This window comes from Diospyros lotus, chromosome 3 (assembly GCF_014633365.1).
Source record: "Diospyros lotus cultivar Yz01 chromosome 3, ASM1463336v1, whole genome shotgun sequence".
Taxonomy (NCBI): domain Eukaryota; kingdom Viridiplantae; phylum Streptophyta; class Magnoliopsida; order Ericales; family Ebenaceae; genus Diospyros; species Diospyros lotus.
The window spans coordinates 17,919,090-17,931,219 of record NC_068340.1 but is presented as its reverse complement, the minus strand read 5'-3'; positions in this window follow the sequence as shown (position 1 = coordinate 17,931,219).

Here is a 12,130-nt window from a genome sequence, read left to right as displayed (position 1 = left end):
ATTAAGGATAATTAAAGGTGTGCAATCGTATAATTGAATTGAATTGATGAAAAATTACTAATCAAACTAAATTTAATTACATGTAATAATCGAATTAAAACCACCCACTAATCCCAACTAATTGAATTAATCAAAACCTAATTCGTGATAATCATACTCTATCGAAAATTAAACTAATGTACAAAATAACTAAAGAAATCGAACATTAGTTCGGCTTTATTGTTGTTGTCGACCAGTAATTTAAATAATCGAAATTAATCATTGAATTCCCCCAATCGCAATGATTCGTATATCTAAAAATGAATTTGATTCAATGGTTAATTTTTTGTAGATCTAAAAATTAATTTTAAAGTCAAAAAACTCAAAAATATGTTTTTGGAAAAACGTCGCCAGCTAGCATCCACGACAGTTCCCAACAATCGAAATTGACCACCAAATTTGCTTTGACTCGATGACTCACATACCCAAAAATCAAAAGTATTTACTAGTTGAATTTTAGTGCATCTAGGTTTTAATGTAAAATAGAAATTACCGAAAAACTTACCTAAGATGCCATCGGTGTCGATGGACGAGCACGGTGGTGCAAATTGAGGGGAGAGAAAGATGCAACTGTTGTCGGCATTAAAGTCGACGTCGTCATTAGTGTTAAAGGTAAAGAAGAAAGGTCAACATCAAAGTCGATGTCGACGTCAACGTTGTACAACCTTCTTGTAGGTGGTTGCTTCAACAGAAACATCAACCGCTAGTGCCGGAGGTAGAGAAGAAGCGTTGCGTCTGCGTCAACGATGGGGCTTAAGAGTCGGAGACGATGGGAAAGAGAGATGGTTGATCGAATCCGCTGGCACTAAGTTCTGACTAGGGGTGTTAAAAAAAACTAGTGTACTGCACCGCAGAAACTAACCAGACCGAATTGGTCAATTTTTTATTTTTGCTGTCGAAAATGATTTGGACATTGTACAACCGCATGGTTTGCAATTTTTACAGCTTGCGGTTCAATTTTAAATCGAATCGCCCTAGAAAATATAAAAAAAAATATTATTATAAAAACCACCCCAACAGGTTAATTTGATAATTTGTTTATTTTCTAAACAAGTTAATTACATAATTCATTGCTGAACATGTTATTTTCTTCTTTCAATATTGAAATGTTGTATATTTAATGACACTATTTTGTCTTTATTTTCTACTCCTATTTATTTATCTTTGATTGTCTTTATTTACCAATATTCGTATCTTTATTTACCATTTTTAAGTAGCATTTTTAGTGATTTTAAGGCTTATTTGTACCAGATTTTCAAACCACGGTAAACTGTACCAAACTAGACTGCGGTCTGATTTGGTCGAAAAATTGTACTAGCAATTTGGCGTGTTGAAAATGGTTAAGACCGGCTAAACGCGCACACCCCTAGTTCTGATTGTGTAGTCTTTCATTTTTTCTTTTATACTACAACAAAACGATGTCGTTTTGTAATTTTTTCAATTCGATTAGTTCAGTTACTTGGGCAACATTAATCGAACTGAAACTAATAACTGCTTTTTCACCCAAACCACTAATTGGCACCTAAATAGCCGAACCGAACTGATCGATTCACTTCGATTAATTCGATCTAACTGAACCTCTGCTCACTCTTACTTCTAATGGAAGCTTGCAGTTGCATCCACACCCAATTTAATTAAATTAACTAAAATTAATTAATTTGATTTGAAAATTAACTTTAATCAAATAAAGCTAACTTATAAGCCATGTTTTTTTTTTTTTTTTTTGTTGAATGCATGCACACATTGTTAGAATTTCTTTTGTAAATAATCTATTATTAATTAAAATTTTGAGTTGCCAAAAATGAGTTAGATTAGATTAGTAAAGCTCCATTTACAGTCAACTTTTGGGGGTTAAATTTATCTCAATATTTATTTATACGTGATGGGAAAGGTGTAGAGAGTTCGAAAATTATTAGATCACTTGACTAAAAAAAACTAAAGCTAGGCCTTTCTCTCTTGTCCAAAATACAATTTTCTATATAAATGAAACATGTATTGATTTGTCCCATTGAGTATTACCATACAAATGTTAAAAAGGAAGATCGAACACATAGCTAAAAAACATGAATCTCCTCTATCAATACTTGTTTGCAATTGTAAGAAAGTGTAGATTTAGAAGAGTGTAAATTCTAATATTTCCTTAACCTTTTTCTTTTATTATATGTTATATTTTTGGTATTGCATAGTAGACTACATTCAATAAGTGGAATTAGATTAGGATAATACCAAATATAAAAACTAATAATCAATTTATTTTCTGTTTAAATTAATAGCATTTTGTTTTTCCACTTTCAATAAATAATCAATTTTTTTGTGTACTATGAATTCCAATTCAAGTCACTAATGATGTGTCAGAGCCCACACGATGAAATCCCATATATATGCATGTTTGAGCATGCATACAGCAACAGATATGCATGTTTGATTGCATATATATATATATATATGAGTGGAGACTGGAGAGGTCGAACCTCCTCTGGGTTTTAACTTTGGAGCAATAATGGTTGCTGGGAAGGTGAAAGTGGCGATGGGTCTCCAGAGCTCGCGGGCGAATCCCAAGCCAGACCCTTCCCCTGAGCCCCCACTACCTTTGTCCAGCTCCGCCAAGGTTCTTTAATTAGAAGGTTGTCGTGTTCTCTCGCTTCCTCAGCGTCTACTTCCCATGCTCTTCCGCTCAGGTTTAGCCCCGCCGCCCACCCAGCGTCACCGAGTTCCTCTGCCTCATCGAAGAGTTGCGCGAGAGAAAGTCCCACTTGAAGACCAATCTCCTCAAGCATAATTAGCTCTATCGAGAGTCTGTAGCAATTCTCCATGTTCTCAAAAACGAAATCGCTTCCAAGGATACGAAGATTGCACAGAACGCGATGAAGATTGAGTGCTTGGAGGCCGAGAACGAAAGGCTCAGATGGGATTTGGAGATTCTCCATACGAAAGCGCTAGAGGAGAAGCAGGTGAAGACAATGGAGGCTATTGAGAGAGAGAAGGTACGTAACGTGAGATTGATATAGCAGAGAGTAAAGTAGCTGAGTACGTTGGCAAGTGTGGGAGTTGCCACAAAAATAAAAACTACCCCTACATAAGAAAATGGTTTCTAGCATTTGGAGGAAAATCAGGTCACGTGACCAAAACTTAGAAAATAAATTGCCTAAAAAAAAAAACAATCAAGCACTCAAAAAATTAGAATTTAAGTGAAAAATAAATATTTTTCATAGAAAATTTGACTAATCAAACACATCCTAATTGTCTAAAATTGGTTTCGGGTTAGATTTCCTTAATCAAAACAACCTAACATGTGAGAAATATTGGATTTTGACCTCAGTTTTGGCTATCCAATCAATTACTTCTTCTTCTTCTTTTTTTCCTTAATTTTTAGCATAAAACATTGCAATTAGTCAAGAATGACATGAGTTGTGTCGATTTGATGTTTGTTTGGGATGCAATGGATGCCGAAAAAGCACAATAAATCTTTACGTATTAGTAATATGTGTTGGAACAACAATACAATAAAGTAGTAACGTACTCAAACAATTATTCCCAAATGACTTAATAATAGTAATAACAGGAAGTGAAGCAACCTCAATCCAATTGTTGCAAAGCCAGCAAACAACGGCAACAGCAATATGTAAATAACCAGCAACATGAAATATCACAAACTTAATCGCAGCAAGGATGGGAGAACAGAAACGCAAACAAACCCGGTTATCGACGTCCACAACTGAAACGAGAATAAAGGAAGACCGAGGCACGTGGAAGGCGCTGACCTGAAAACAGTAACACCCTATTCCGATCACTAGTAGGCTCCGGCGACTGCCAATGGGATACAACAGTCTACTCCGAACGGATGGCGACCTCAACCGATCGGATCTGGCAGAACTCGATGGACTTGTTCTCTGTGCGAAAAAACGCTCAGGGAAAGAGAATACCCTAGGCTTCGATGACGAAAGAGCGAGGCGCGACTAGCCTTTTATAGGCTAAGTCGAGACACCGAAGAGACTCCGCATTGAACATAGGCTTCAATGCCCGTCGCTTGGGGAAGACGAAGCAGCAACCAGACATAAAGAGGAGACGCCGCTTCAGAAACCATATGCTTCGAAAGAAGCAAAAAATAAAAAGAAAATAATATTTTCTTTATGACCCGCTCGAACGGACGGCGGTGGCGCGCGCGTGGGCCAAGGGGTTTGTCTGCTCACAAAATCTAGGTGTCCCTTAGGGCCCAAACCCAAGTGTGAGGGAGGAGTATAAATATTCACTCTCATCTATTTACACAACCAATGTGGGACAACCACCCACACACACACTTACACTCACACACTAGGAAGAACAACAATATGTAGATTATTAAAAGGTTAAGATGTAAAACAACTTTGATATAAATGTTTGGAATGTGATGTCCTATGTGTAATGTAATATCTTAATATTTTGAGAATAATAATAATTAATTTTTATTGTATTTAAAATATTTTTTGATATTCATTAGAGATTTTAGTTGAAAAAATTAATGGATTTAAAGTTAGTGGACTAAGTTGAAAAAGGAAATGTTAAGTAAATGGGCTTAGAGTTATGGGCTAAGTTGAAAAGGGAAAGGTTAAGTAAATGGACTTAAAATTAATGGACTAAGAAAATGGGGGTTTAAAATTAATAAATGAAAGAATAATCTATTCAAAATAAGATTTAATGGAAAATAATTAAGATAGCAAAATAATTAAAGTTAGTGGGTGAAATAATTGAGAAATGTGGGAGACAAAGTAGGGTGTGGACAAATAATTAAATATTATGGGTGAGATTTAGTAGAAAATAATTAAGAAATGTGACAAAATAATTAAAGATAATGGATGAAATAATGGAGAAATGTGGGAAACAAAATATGGTGTAGACAAATAATCAAAGATAATGGGTGAAATAATTGAGAAATGTGGGAGACAAAGTAGGGTGCAGACAAATAATTAAAGATTATGAGTGACATTTAGTAAAAAATAATTAAGAAATATGACAAAATAATTAAAGATGATGAGTGAAATAATTGATAAATGTACCAATCTTTTCAGGTAAGAGAGAGAATCTTAATATCTGATATCAACCACTTTTAAGTCTTTAAACATGAAGATTCTAATTATTGGACTGTCAAAGGGTTTTTACCAATTGCTCTCTGGTTTATTTATATAAATATGTATCCATGTGCCTATGCTGTTGACCAAACTGTCTGGAGTCCCAACTTATGGAACGACAATTATAAAAAATAAAAAAAAAAATAGAGTGAAATAGTTACCTACATCCAGTCCTAAGATCGAAAGGTATAGAGTGATTCAAGGCCAAAGACAAGGATCCTCATCAACAGCAGAGCCAGTGACAGAATAACCTTCATGGATATCTCTTTCTTGACATGAGCTATTACTATGAGGTAGATCAATGGAGTGGGGATTATTATGGATAAGATTTTGAAGGATTAGGTAGTGGATGTGAAGAGAATAGGAGATAGGATTACTGCAGTTAAAGTTGTGTGGGAGACAAAGTAAGGTGTGGACAAATAATCAAAAATAATGGATGAAATAATTGAGAAATGTGGGAGGCAAAGTAGGGTGTGAATAAATAATTAAAGATTATGAGTGAGATTTAATGAAAAATAATTAAGAAATGTGACAAAATAATTAAAGATAGTGGGTCATTACAATTATGCTAAGTTTAATTCAACATTCTATAAATAGAGAAAATTTGAAAGGTTTGAGAACTTAGATTAGAAAGAGAAAGGTTGTAAGAAAGAAAGATTTGAGAGTGAGAGTGAGATTTGAAAAAGATAAAGAAAAAAAAGTTTAGTAGTTTGTGTGAAAATTTGTTACAGAAGACGTTGTTGGATACGCAAATCGAGGTTTCATCACAGTATTGAAGAATACCGAATCGCTCTGCGGGAATGTGAGTTATCTTCAAAAATTTCAGAAATATGTGAATGATATTTTAGAATTTTTGATGATGAAATTGGAAGAGAAATGCATGATATATTGGTATTTATTATAGATTTTTTGAGGCAATAGATGCTTGAAAATCAAAGAGAAAATGAGAATAAATAGAACATGAATTCTCAAAATTATGAGAAAATTTATAGGGTTTAAGAATATTGTTTTAGGAATTATTGTGAAGAGAAATTGAGAAAATTTTATGAAAAAATATTTATTTCATAATCTTGAGGAAATAATAGGAGGAAATAGGAAAAATTAGAAATATGATTTTCTTAAGTAATTATGATGTTAGGGTACGTCAAGATTCAAAATTGAGTACGATTGGAAGTTCGATGCGAATTTTGAGATAAAATTATGTTAGGGGCAAAATTATATTTTTGTAAGGTAAGTGGTACTTCCCAACTGGAATAAGTGTTATGATATTATAATGTTGCCATGCCTTGTTATAAGTATGTCATATAGATTGCATTTACATGTTTTGATTTATGAAATATGCATATGAGCATAATGAGATTCACGGTCATACGTTGCATGGGTTTGGGATTAGGTACTAGCTCCGTTACTTTGTCAATGGTGCATCCATACACTCTTATCTGGAAGAGAGACTGAAAAATGACATGTAATCTTAAGGTGCAGTCGACCCAAACATGAGAGTTATGATGTTATGTGCATTGCATACATACATGAGCATTAAATGTGTTGTTTCCCTTTCTTAGATGATTCATCATCTAACTTGGGATTTGCCCCTAAAATATTCAAACGTTCTAGATGGAGATTGTAACAGAAACGAGGATGAATGAGGCATGAGATGGCACTTAGCAAAGTGCATGATGAGTTGAATATATGTTATGTAGCTCATGTATTGATGTTCTACTATTTTGAATTCTGAATGTTTTGAGGAATGATGATGTAGAACCTTATTTAGGGTTAATGTTAGTTGGGAACTTATGTTATGTATTAAGTCATGTTGAGAAATTTATGTTCTCATGATGTAAGAACAGATTTATGATTAATGTTATGATATTAGGTTCGATTCTACCTTCCGCATTTAATATTTATGATGATTCTCCTTGGAGATAAATGAATGAAAATTTTGGGATGGATAAGAGCAATGATATGGTTTAATCTTAGTTTTAGTAGTATTAAAAAAAAATATATATATATATATATCTCAGAATTGTCCTGAGTTATAACGCGCTCGGAAAACGGGGTGTTACATGTAATACCGCTTACTTTTTTAGCTTAAAACATAACTGCATGATTTTGTCCTTAACTATATTTTTATCAAAAATTAGAATATTTTTCAAAACTTTTAGGGCAACAACCATTAAAAAAATAATTCTTTTATATTTAGTTATGAATTTTCTCACAAAACATGTCTAAATAGTTTCAAATAGAACACTGCAACGAACCAATCAATATCGACGACTTCTTATAAATGGTAAATAATGTACTAAATTACAAGAAAATTTCAATTGATGATCCAGAAATTCTAGTTTTTAGGAATCTTGGTTTCACACCTCTTTGATTCTTGTGAAAAAAAATATTTAATTTGGTAATTATTGGACAATGTAATTGTTCGATTAGACCAATTGACCTAGAATCAAATTTGAAAATTAAAATCTCGATAAAATAAATGAGTTTTGGATTATCAAATGAGTTTTCTAACAATATATGAATTTCACGAAAAAGTAAAAATTTGATCACTCAAATACTCGACATACAAAAGTGTCTTACAATATGTGCGAAATTGCGAACAATTGATTTTATATAATTTTTTGAATCGTCAAATGATATTATTGGGAATTGACACTTTTACAAAATATAATTGTATGAGTTTCTAGTTCTTGTGAAATTTTATGAATTTTGTTATTGATTTAGTATTTTAAATATTTGATTTGGATAAAATGTCGAGTAGCAATCACATTAAAATATATATATATTTTGGGAATCCCTTAAGTCTAAGAGTGGACTAAAGACGACTTAGAAAGAGTATAAAATAGTAATATCACTTATATTTGATTTAAACACATTCAAATGCAATAGAAATTTTAATTACCACCCTTGATTATGAATTTAGAATTAAATGGTTATATTTTTAAGATTCTATTCTTTAGTGACTAATGGTATAAACTTGCTTAGCTAAATGAAAATGGGTCAAAGGGATTTACTAGAGTAGCTAAGGGGAAATAATTAATTTAACTATGAAAATTGAATTAATTATAATTCCTCAATTTTTGATTATGTAATCACCTAAGAGGACAAGATGTTACCTACATAGCCTAATAGTGTGACAATTGTTAAGATTCAATGTTAATTATTTATTTAAATGAGATTCTAGAATAAGATGTTCTAATATAAGTTCATTAAAATTTATTCAAAGAGAGTTGTTATGATAAATTCAAAGATCATGTAAGAGCGTCTACTCAATAAAAGGGTGAATTGGGCGTATTAAAAATTTTACTATTTTAGAAAATTATGCATCAAAATAGTTGTAAAAATATTATCTTATTTCAAAGAAAGATGGCATGCAAGGTAACGGTGTTTACAAGGAACAACTTTAGATATTTCGAACTACAAAGATCATTTCAAAATATAAATTGTGAGGATAGAATGGTATTTGTATCAATCGTTTTTTATACATTTAAATTTCAAATTTCATAAGAAAACTTTTGCACTTGGAATCTAAAATCGAAAACTATTTTTCTTGCAATGAAAATGTCAAGATTGAGTTATGAGTAAATAGTGCATAGAGAGAAAATAAAAATCCATGACACATAAGAAGCAAATTGAAAATCACAATCAACTTAAAAGAGAATGGGTGAATTAAGCCTCGCCTTTAAAAAATTTCTCAATTTAACTGAAGAAAAACTTAAAGAATGCTAAATTTTATAATAGTTCAGCTAGTAGCCTAGTCTACTACCTTACCTTTTCACTAAAGATTTAGTCAACCAACTTACTTGGATAGCTTTTGTAAGAGGATCAACTACAAAGCTTTTTACAAATGGCTTTTAATAGAATCAATCACAACTGCAAAGATAAGACGTAATCTTCTTACAAATCACAAATGAATATGGATAAAAGATATATAAGAGAATGTATGAAATAATGACAGAATATAGTCGCTTATATTGGATTACAGAGATGAAAAGATAAAAAAGGTAAACTCAATCTCTCTTTTTCTTTTTAAGGATATGTATGAATGAAGTACACTTGAAATAAACTTTTTAAGAATGCAGATAGCTTTCTATTTCTTGGTTCTATCTCCGTTTTTATTCGGTTCTTGTATATGTGTCTTTTCTTCAATCTTAAATGCTTAACTGGATTTTATTGAATAAAAAATATCTTCTTTGTAATTGCCATCTTTTCTCTTTATACAAACTCACAAAGATGGTAGAAATAGATATTTAATGTGTAAATTGTTTGAAATTGACCAATCAACATTTAATGAACCAATCATGAATTGAAAAATAGAAACTGTGAGCATTAAATGTTCTGTAACGGCTATAAATTAAAAAACAACAAGAATTTACTTGATTAATTTTGACAAATACTCGAGTGCATATATTTTGTAATAAACTAATTTTGAATTTTATTTGATTACAAAATATTTGTATTTGATTACAATTCTAAGATAGAGACTTGTAATAATTACTCGATTGCATTTGATGAATTTAGTTAATTATGTTTTAATATTTACTCGATTACAAATTTGAACAACTGATTACACCAAAGGTTCAGAGACTTTGACAATTTAAATTTACTGGAGTATATTTAGACATTCATGCTATTACAACTTAGAGTATTCGATTACTCTAGCTATTCTAGAGACTTACTATAAATACTCGATTACAAAAAAGTCAAGTACAAGTTCATACTTGAACACAATTTAATTTGTAATCAATTATCCTGTATGCATAAATGACTTACTCGAACATAATATGATTTTACTCAATTGTCTGATAAGGATACTTGATTGAAATCAATTTATCTCACTTGCTTATTTCAAATGAAATTATTATTTGAGTAAAGAAATATTTTATTCGATTACATGATATAGTACAAAGATGTACTCGATTATAATTAATTTTATACTCGATTAAAACGGTGTGTACAAAGACTCTTGTCTAGATTAATATTTTACTTGAGTAACATATAATTTGTACTCGATTAAAATAATTTGTACTCAAATGCTACTATACCTTACTTGATTATACTTCTATCAACTTTTATCTCTATTATATTATTTTGCATATCATCATCAAAACTATTTTCTCATCAACATAAAAACCTAATATATGACTAAACATAAATAAACCTTTTAGTGAAACATTAAAACTCAATTAGTGTTGTATTTTTCTATAAATAAGCTCTCGTTAACTGAAATTGTTGGGGGTGTGAGACAAGTTAATTAGACTAGTAAAACCCTATTTACAGTGATCCAATTAAATTTTGGAGTCTCGATCAATCTCAAACATTTAGGTTACGTTTTTTTTACTGTTTTCAAGTCATTTTTAGTTTTCAATTTTCTAAAATAATGAAAACGCATTCTCTTTGTTGTTTTTAAAAATGCATTTTTGAAAACAAAAAAAAAATTATAAAGAAAACTGAAAATAACAAAAAGTTATTTTGAGTGTTTTCATAAAAAACAAACTCAAAACTCAAAACATATTTATTTATTCATATTTTATTATTGTAATGGGAAAAAATATTACAAAATTCATTAACTTTAAAATGTATATATTTTTTAATAATATATTAACATTAAATATTTTATAATTTACTTAATAATCAAATTTATTGAATAAAATATCATTAAAAAAATATTTTCAAAATTTCAAAGAGAACGTGTTTTCTAATTTTCTATTTTGAAAAATAATTTTTTAAAATGACAAAGAGAACACGTTTTTAATTTTCTAAAAATAGACTACCAAAACAGAAAACTGAAAATGAATTCAAAATTCAAAACTAAAAATTGAAAATCAAAGAAAATGCAGCCTTATTTATTTGTGATATTAAAGAGAACCCCTTTTAACAACAGTCAATTGTGATTTAAAATCCTTAAATTCGAATCTGATTTCTTTTTTGGTAAATCGGTAAGCCAATTATCGCTATAATATTTCTTCATTGAATGAAAAATACTAATGTGTTTTGTGTATTAATTTATTAATAATTTCTAAGACTTGTTGCAAGCCGTGTCATAAACAATAAGATGAAAAATACAATTATTTTTTAGGTAAAATATTTTCTCTTTTTTCTAGAAGCATATTGAATGAAAATTAACACAATACACCTATTTCTATTTCACTAAATTATCCAATCTAATAAGTAACTTACGTTAGAATTGAAATTTTTTGACTTAGCTATGTAGTATTCTTTTATTTATTACCTATGTCTGCTATTTAGGAATAATGTTATCATTTATTTTTGTTACTGAATACTCTCTCTGCGAGGTTTCCTTCGAAGAGTTTTCGGAGGAGTTCTTGTAGAGAAGCCAATTCAGACTCGGGAGAATGCCTTTTTTTGGAAGGGTCTTCGGGGGCCTTGTTCCCTGAAGATCTGGGAGCCTTCCGAACACCTTTTGAGGATTAGTTTCTCCAAAGGCCTAGGTAATTTTTCAAAGACCCTTTGGGGACTAGATTTCCCGAAGGCTTGGCCCACTAACCTCTAAAGCATTTTGAGAGACACGTTTCCTACTGCTTCAACCAGTGTTGTTTCGCATAACACGACCTGTTATTTTTCGGGCCACATTTTTCCTAGAAACCTTATCGGAAGATATGGTATTCTTACCAAGGTCCTTTTGAAACCTAACCCAAGGATAATTGGACATCTTCACGTGAAAGATTGTGCCACATATTCTTGTGCATGTGTGCCACTTGTCTTAACCTACCACGTATCCCCATTATTGAGAGGTATAAATACCCCTTGACCTCTCATTTTCTAGATTCTTTTTCTAAACCCGGAAACCTCTCTCTAATTTTTCGGCACATATTTTTCTGAAAGCTTTCTTCTATTCGGGAAACCCTATTCGACACTCATCTACATTGCATCTATAACCTTCACCAGGATGCCCACATCTAACTTAGGTATTGGAAGGCCCACGAGGGAGAAATCCTCTCGTGCTTCCTGATTGCCTTTTG